Source organism: Mercenaria mercenaria, unplaced genomic scaffold, assembly GCF_021730395.1.
Source record: "Mercenaria mercenaria strain notata unplaced genomic scaffold, MADL_Memer_1 contig_4978, whole genome shotgun sequence".
Classification (NCBI taxonomy): domain Eukaryota; kingdom Metazoa; phylum Mollusca; class Bivalvia; order Venerida; family Veneridae; genus Mercenaria; species Mercenaria mercenaria.
Window position 1 is genome coordinate 47,208 of NW_026463251.1, and position 8,343 is coordinate 55,550.

Below are 8,343 nucleotides of genomic sequence, written 5' to 3' on the forward strand. Positions count from 1 at the left end.
GCCATAACTCCTACATGACTGAATGAATCTGGATGCGAAACCTCAGGTGCGCAACTGCACATGCTGACCAACATTTCTTTAAACTTTGGTGACTTTAGGTCAAATAGTTTTGGAGCTACATGCGACACAACATTAAAATGACCAATGTTTTACTAAGTCAGGGGCCATAACTCCTACATGACTGAATGAATCTGGACGCGAAACCCCAGGTGCACAACCACACATGCTGACCAACATTCCTGTAAAGTTTTGTGACTCTACTTCAAATACTTTTGGAGATAGGCGCGACACAACACTAAAATGACCAACTTTTACAAAGTCAGGGCCCATAACTCATACACAACTGAATGAATCCGGACGTGAAACCCCAGGTGCATAACTACACATGCTGACCAACATTTCTGTAAAGTTTTGTGACACTACGTGGAATACTTTTGGAGCTAGGCATGACACAACATTCTTGGAAGGACGGACGGACTGACAAGGGCAAATCTATATGCCGTCCCCCAAAGTGGGGGCATAAAAACTGGCACCCTATGGCATCCATGTTTTTTTGAAGAATCAGAAGAGTAAGAATAAATTTGACAGAGGGTCATAAAAGGATTAGTTGTGTGAAATTATTTTAAAATCAGGCCAGTGGCCATATAATGTTGAAATTATCTGAACAATCTTTGTAGAAGGTTTAATATTAAAGAATCATTTGTGCGTAATGCATTTTAAAATTATGCAAGCAATTTCACACAAGAATATTTCAGAAGTTTGCACTATCAAAGGAAAAGTGACCATGCCATCGGCTATCTGTTATCTTCAAATCAAAATCTCCTGTTTGGAAGAACCACCAATGACATAAAATATGTAGATGACAGTATGGTGATTTGAATATCCACCATCACAGAATATCAAATAATACTGTGAAATCATTAATGTTCGTGGGGGACTAATTTTCGTGGATTTCGTGGTTAAATTTAATCCCAACGAACAAGTAAAATTCCATTCATTTTATGTTCAGAAGTTTAAATCCACGAATTTACATCCCGACTAAATTGCGGTTTTGACCAAAACCACGAAATTTCATGCCCACGAAATTAAATGATTTTACAGTATGTAAAATGCTAGTTATGGTAGTCCTGCACTTTGATAAACTGGAAGTGATGGCGTAACATCATTTATTACATACCTAAAAATATTTTCCATCGGGTTTCAATGGACCGTGATCGTGCAATATTTTTCCTATCATGACGTGGAACGCTTTCATATCGGACGTGGAATGATTTATTAACGTTGTAATGGAAAAAATTGCGTGCCGTCCATTGTGTTCATGCTCATGTTGCGACAACAAGTTGATGTCATTTTCACGGAATTTATTAATGCGCGTCAGTTCGATCTGTTTATTGCATTTTCAGAGAAATTATATTTGCATTTTTCCTGTCTATCGTTGCAGAATAATAAATTCAGATATAAATTTATCATTTGATAGTTGATATGTAATAAAAAGGTTATCAACTTTGTATGTGTTTATATGCACACGTTCTTTCACGGAAAATATTGTGCTCCTAAAGTCGCGCAATATTACCGCTGCAGATCTCGTGCATATATCCACATACAAAGTTAATAACCTATAATTAATTCCAGAAAACGTGGAATAAAGCCTGGATTTGATGTACGGAAATGAAAATCAGTTTATAAATTAATACCAACCTATGAGTAAATTTATTACAATGGTAATGTTACTGTCTTTCTAAAGTTAAAATATGATATTAAAACATCTACAAGTTAAAAATTCAAAATGTCTCAAAATTAGCGTGAAAAGTGCGGTTCACTTTTATCATGATCAAATATCTCAAAATAAAGCACACAGACCTATACAATTTCATTTATCCTGTCACTTGCAGTATTTCGACCCGATATCAGGGTGCCATATATCTTTCTTGATATACCGTCAGTTGATCATGTGACCTTATGATCGATATTGTTGTCATAAGAAATTTTGCAACGAAACCATCATCATTGTGTTGGAAATGTACGAACTAAGAAAATGAGTCAAATAATGAGTTTTTATTCAAAAACGAAGAAGTTATTGCGATTTTGCCGGTAATCATGTCATTATATAAGTGACGTCATTACGAATATGACGTCATTAAAGCGGTTGTCGCACACTTATTTTTGTAAAATAAATTACCAAATATCGGAAAATGAAGTAATGACAAGATAAATAGAATAATACGTTAGTGCCTAAGATGGAGAAAGTTTATCTGGCTCGGCTCCGGACGTTATCAGGTTCGCATTCGGCTCACCTGATAACCTCCTCCACCTCGCCAGATAAACTTTCTCATCTACGGCACTAACCTATTATTCTCTCTTTCACCACATTATAGGCCATATGTTTATTTACAGCTGTGGGAAGTTTCATTAAATTCTACATTGTATAAAAAAATTTATTGGCGAAAATGTTATGAAAGTTATGATTTTCCCATAGACTTCCATTATAAAAAATTGCATGAGGTCCAATTTTTTTCAAATCAGTCTAGTAAACAAGTGGGTCATTAAGACCTTGGATCGCTTACCTGAGTTATATGAGCTACATAATATCAAATGTCAAACTGATGCTTAAATGTTACAAAAGTAGGTCAGTAGGTCACAGTCATGGTCACTGAAAGTCAGTTTTAAGATCAGTGTGCAAAACTGTACATGTCACCCAAATTTCAAGGCTGTATCTTAAGAAAAAGGGCCATGAAGGCCCTGTATCGCTCACCTGACCTATTGACCTAAAGATCAACAAGATTAACATTCTGACCAAGTTTCATTAAGATATGGTCATAAATGTGGTCTCTAAAGTGTTAACTAGCTTTTCCTTTGATTTGTACCAGTGACTTAGTTTTTCATATGACCCAGATTTGAACTTGATCTAAAGATCATCAAAATAAAAATTCTGACTAAGTTTCATAAAAATACAATCATAAATGTGGCCTCTAGAGTGTTAACAAGCTTTTCCTTTGATTTGACCTAGTGAGCTAGTTTCTGACCCTACCTGACCCAGATTTGAACTTGACCTATAGATCATCAAGATTAACATTCTGACCAAGTCTCATTAAGATATAGTAATAATTGTGGCCTCTACAGTGTTAACTAGCTTTTCCTTTGATCTGATCTGGTGACCTAGTTTTTGATCCTACATGACCCAGATTCAAACTGGACCTTAATACTATCAAGATTAACATTCTGACAAAGATTCATGAAGATACAGTCATAAATGTGGCCTCTACAGTGTTAACAAACTTTTCCTTTGATTTGACCTGGTGACCTAGTTTTTAACCCAAGATGAATCAATATCAAACCCTTCCAAAATTTTATTGAGGGTAACATTCTGACCCAGTTTCATTAAGATTGGACCAAAATTGTGACCTCTATAGTGTTAACAAGCTTTTCCTTTGACTTGACCTGGTCACCTAGTTTTTGACCCCAGATGACCCAATATTGAACTCGTCCAAGATTTCATTGAGAATAACATTCTGACCAAGTTTCATTAAGATTGGGCCAAAATTGTGACCTCTAGAGTTAACATGCTTTTTCTTTGATTTGACCTGGTGACCTAGTTTTTGATCCCAGATGATCCAATATTGAACTTGTCTAAGATTTTATTAAGGGTAACATTCTGACAAAGTATCATTAAGTTTAGGCCAAATTGTGACCTCTAGAGTGTTAACAAGCCTTTTCTTTGATTTGACCTGGTGACCTAGTTTTTGACTCCAGATAACCCAATATCAAACTCATCCAAGATTTTATTGAGGGTAACATTCTGACCAAGTTTCATTAAGATTGGGCCAAATTTGTGACCTCTATAGAGTGTTAACAAGCTTTTCCTTTGATTTGACCTGGTGACCTAGTTTTTGACCCCAGATGACCCAATATCAAACTTGTCCAAGATTTTATTCAAACTCGTCCAAGATTTTATTAAGAATAACATTCTGACCAAGTTTCATTAAGACTGGGCCAAAAATGTGACCTCTAGAGTGTTAACAAGCTTTTCTTTGATTTGACCTGGTGACCTAGTTTTTGACCCCAGATGACCCAATATTGAACTCGTCCAAGATTTTATTGAGGGTAACATTCTGACAAAGTATCATTAAGTTTGGGCCAAAATTGTGACCTCTAGAGTGTTAACAAGCTTTTTCTTTGATTTGACCTGGTGACCCAGTTTTTGACCCCAGATAACCCAATATCAAATTCATCCACGATTTCATTGAGGGTAACATTCTGACCAAGTTTCATTAAGATTGGGCCAAAATTGTGACCTCTAGAATGTTAACAGTCAAATTGTTGATGACGGACGGACAATGGACACAGAGCGATCACAAAAACTCACCTTTGAGCTAAAAACAAGAAAGTAGGTAGGGGCAGGGCCTCTTTTCACCTCTGGGGCATAATTCAAACAATTTTGTTAGAAACTAACTAGGGAATGATACATACAAAATATCAAAGGCCTTTTTTTCCCCTGTATAAGTCTATGTAAAACTTGAAGATACAAGAAGATTTTTAAAGTTTTTTCCAATATAAATATAATGTAAAACTATGGACCCCAGGGAAGGGCCTCTTTTCACTCAAGGGTAATAATTTGAACAACCTTGGTAGAGGACCATAAGGCAATGCTACATAAAAACATCGAAGGCCTAGGTCTTGTAGTTTCAGACAAGAAGATTTTTGAAGTTTTTTCCTATACAAGTCTATTTCAACCATGTGATCCCATTCTGGGCAGGGCAATATTTGACCCTAGGGGAATAAATTGGACAAACTTGGTAAAGGGCAAGTAAATGATGCTACGTACCAAATATCAAAGCCCTAGGCCCTGCAGTTTCGGACAAGATTATATAAACCATGTGACCCCTAGTGCAGCGCCATATTTGACCATAGGGGATACTTTTGAACAAACTTGGTCGAGGACTATTTGATGATGCTGCATACCAAAATTAATATCAAAGCCCTAGGACATATGGGTTTGAACAGGAAGATTTTCAAAGTTTTTCCCCATATAAGTCTATATAAACCCAGGGCAGGCCTTTAACCCTAGGGGGTTAATTTGAACAATCTCAGTAGAGGACCACTAAATGATGCTACATAAACAAGAGGACCAAGATCGCCTTAGGTCGCTCACCTGAGTTACACACCATAACAGTGTAAACATGTTTGACCTAGTGATTTAATGGAAGCAAATATTCTGACCAATTTTCGTTAAGATTGGACCAGAAATGTGGTCTCTTCAGTGTAAACAAGTATTTTCTTCAATTTGACCTAGTGACCTTGTTTTTGAGCCAAGATTACCTACATTGGAACTTGACCTAGATTTGATCAAGGCAATCATTCTGACCAAATTTCATGAAGATCAACTGTAAAATACAGCCTCTATCACATAAAAAAGCTAAATCTTGACAGACAGACAGATAGATGACAGACGCCAGACATCGAGCGAGCAAAAAACCTCATTGCTCAGGTGAGTTAAAAATATCAAACCCCTAATACCTGTGGTTATGAACAAGAATATTTTCAAAGTTTTTCCTATATAAGTCTATGTAAACCATATGAGCCCCAGGGCGGGGCCATATTTGACCCTATGGGGAATAATTTGAACTAATTTGGTAGAGGACCATAAGATGATGTCACATACAAAATATCAAAGCCCTAGCTATGGAATTAAATTCTTTGGGAAACAATTTTGAAAGGGGGCCACCCAAGGATCATTCTTGTGAAGTTTCATATAAATCTGCCCAGTGGTTCTGAAAAAGATTTTTTTACAAACTGTTGACACACGAAGGATGACAGACTTCAAGTGGTCACAAAAGATCACCTTGTCACTACCGTAGATACCCATGTATAATGCGCATCCGTGTATAATGCGCACCCCCGATTTTGGCCCAAAATCCTGGGAAAAAAACATTTTTGGTCAATTTTGAGGTGGATGGAAAACGAAAGTAGAGTTTACATCGACACCGGTAATAAATCTTATTTCCGCGGCGGAGAGCAGCATCGGTCTCGCGGTACTATTGATTTTTGTTTCCTCGAGTAAAATATTGTTTTATTTGTTGTTTTACCTTTTTAATGAACTATTTTGAATAAATAAACAGTAGCTGATTCAATATCTCGGAATGGTATCTTTCAAAATGATATGAGCTTCTCAATTCAAACCAACAATAAAAGGTGTGATAGTCTTTTTGTCACGATCAAATAGCCAGTAATTACCGGCAATTAACGTGTCACCTCGTGTCAATTATGTTGTTCACAGTTTGATCTCGGTTAAAGATAATTCTCGATCTTTAATTAGTATCATAATTTTTGTGATTTATTAACATTTCTTTTATCAAAATACTTTTAAATTTATATGAAATTAATTTTGTTTGAAAGAAAAATAAACCATTCGATCTTTTACGGAACGTAACTGCAATCTTAGATTTTAGCGGTGACAGTAAGCGCGGGGAGTAGTTTCCCTTTACCAAAATGGCAAACATCGGTAACAAACTTGTTCTGAAGTTGGAAAATTGTCTATACCTGTGTATTATGCGCACCCACGATTCGGGGGTGGTCCCGGGGGTCAAAAAACTGCGCATTATACATGGGTATCTACGGTATGTGACAGGTGAGCTAAAAGTCAAGCACAGACTTATCTTTTTTTTGCTGAATTTTCTTGGTATATTCTGAAGTTTTGAAAAATCAGAGTTTAAACAAATTCTGCATTGTAGAAAATTTTTTGATCCAAACGTGCAGAACTACCTTAAGACACCCTAAATTGCAGCACTATTTAGGTCATGTGATTTACATGTCTTCACAGTGAAATTTCATCTTATTAGCATTTAGTTTTTCAATTAAAGTTTATGGTGATACCCAGCCTGTTCGTATTTTTGTTAACATGAACCTGATAGTAATCTGTATCTAGTGCTATGAATGACATGAAATAGCACCTACACAGGGCCTCAAGTTCATACAATGTATTAATTTTCTAATTATAAAGCTTAAAGTTACACTTTTCGAAGATTTCAAATTTGGGAGGTGGGGGGCAAAATATTCAGCTTTGGTTTCAAAATTAACCCTTTTTTCATTGCCAGTCAAAATACTCAGCTTTGGTTTCAAAATTAATCCTTTTTTCATTGTCAGTCAAAATACTCAGCTTTGGTTTCAAAATTAATCCTTTTTTCATTGCCAGTCATTGTTTTTACAGGTCACGGAGGATAATTCTAAAAATGGGCAAGGTTGTGCGCTAATTTGTAAATATTTGAGGTTTGGTCATTCTAGCTTAAACACTTTCTGAATCAAAAGTCTCATAAGCAATTTCAATTTCTGACGGATGGACGGACAGACAATGCCAAAACAGTATCCCTTCGCCCTTAGACAGACCTTATCATTACTATCAACCTACTATGTTTGTCTGCATATAATATGATTTAGATTTTAGGATGTCCCCCTTAACATATTGATTGTCCTAGGTGTCCACAGTCAAATTTTATTTGCAAATATCCATTAACAGGTTGAATCAACATTATTTTAGTTAAATGTCACTTTTGATGACTAATTTATGTATGTACCATCAGCAGCTTCAACTTTACTGGAAACCTATTCACACTTCTTGCACATTTAATTAGAATACGAAGTAATGGGTGTGCGTTTCCCAGAATTCTTGGGAGACCAGATCTCATTACCTTGGCATGGTTTTAACATTTCCAGGCAGGTAGAATGACTAGTGTTTTCAACAGTATTGCAGCTTCAAGCAGACAGTATTTTCAGTGAACTTTTTTGTGAGATTTCAGCAATCAAGACTTTAAGCTTAGGCCATGATTTCCTTGGCTTACATGTAGGTAAAAGACTATCTGAAGCCGACTTCAAGACAAAACTGAGTCTTCACTTTGTTAGAAAACATGAGATTCTTCAGAGTTCAAGGAGGAATGTATAGATTTATAATGAGAAATGCCTATTTTACATGTTTTGCCACCTTGCAGCCATGACTTTTGAAAAATCAAAATAATTTTAACACTCTTTGTAGAAGATAATCCAAGTACCATGAATTATTTAAATCAAAGCGCTCAAAGCGCTGATGGTGGCTGCTAATCAATGTGTAAAATATTACAAAGAAAGTGACATTTGAGGAATTCTTAATATACTTTTTTTTTTTGGGAGGTGGGGGGCAAAATATTCAGCTTTGGTTTCAAAATTAATCCTTTTTTCATTGCCAGTCATTGTTTACATACACACTGATTCTGTCTTAACGAATAAAACTCCCCAAAAAAGGAGTCTGCGGATGTTATTTAATTTGATCATAACCTGCAGGTACTTGTGTACTTTAACACCTTTGCCATGAGGACT